The sequence below is a fragment of the Triticum aestivum genome, unplaced genomic scaffold (genome assembly GCF_018294505.1).
Source record: "Triticum aestivum cultivar Chinese Spring unplaced genomic scaffold, IWGSC CS RefSeq v2.1 scaffold153479, whole genome shotgun sequence".
In the NCBI taxonomy this organism is placed as follows: Eukaryota; Viridiplantae; Streptophyta; class Magnoliopsida; order Poales; family Poaceae; genus Triticum; species Triticum aestivum.
In genome coordinates, this window is record NW_025306041.1 from 1 (window position 1) to 760 (window position 760).

The 760-nt window shown below is 48.6% G+C and overlaps 1 non-coding gene across 1 annotated transcript; it reads left to right on the forward strand.

Annotated features, from left to right (window-relative positions):
• Positions 1-185: 185 nt before the first annotated feature.
• Positions 186-304, forward strand: LOC123179555 (5S ribosomal RNA). The gene has a single exon (XR_006490453.1). It is a non-coding gene; the product is annotated as a 5S ribosomal RNA (ribosomal RNA).
• The last annotated feature ends 456 nt before the right edge of the window (positions 305-760 follow it).

Below are 760 nucleotides of genomic sequence, written 5' to 3' on the forward strand. Positions count from 1 at the left end.
GGTATAGAGGGAGGGGTGGAAACCGTGGTAAACTCGTCTCCGTGTTTGAGGGGGGGGAGTAAGTAGTATATATAGGGCATTATCCATTATTAGGCAACGGTTGTAATGGTAGTAAGAATGACAATCATCTTTGCAGTGGACCTGGGAGTGGCAAGCATAAGGGACGAAGGCGGGGGTAACATGTCGGATGCGATCATACCAGCACTAAAGCACCGGATCCCATCAGAACTCCGAAGTTAAGCGTGCTTGGGCGAGAGTAGTACTAGGATGGGTGACCTCCTGGAAAATCCTCGTGTTGCATTCCCTTTTTAATTATTTTTTGCGCCTCCTGACAAACATATCGCATGTGCGCGATATATATTAACCCCGTTATATTATTTTTGACATTTGCGATATGTTTTAGCTCGCTGCTCATTGGTCACGCGTCTAGAGGCGGCTTTGTGGCACGAGGAGCGCGTTCTGAAAGGGGTAAAATAATACGTGTTGCTGCGGTATAGAGGGCGGGGTGGAAACCGTGGTAAACTTGTCTCCGTGTTTGAGGGGGGGGAGTAAGTAGTATATATAGGGCATTATCCTTTATTAGGCAACGGTTGTAATGGTAGTAAGAATGACAATCATCTTTGTAGTGGACCTGGGAGTGGCAAGCATAAGGGACGAAGGCGGGGGTAACATGTCGGATGCGATCATACCAGCACTAAAGCACCGGATCCCATCAGAACTCCGAGGGTGGGGTGGAAACCGTGGTAAACTCGTCTCCGTG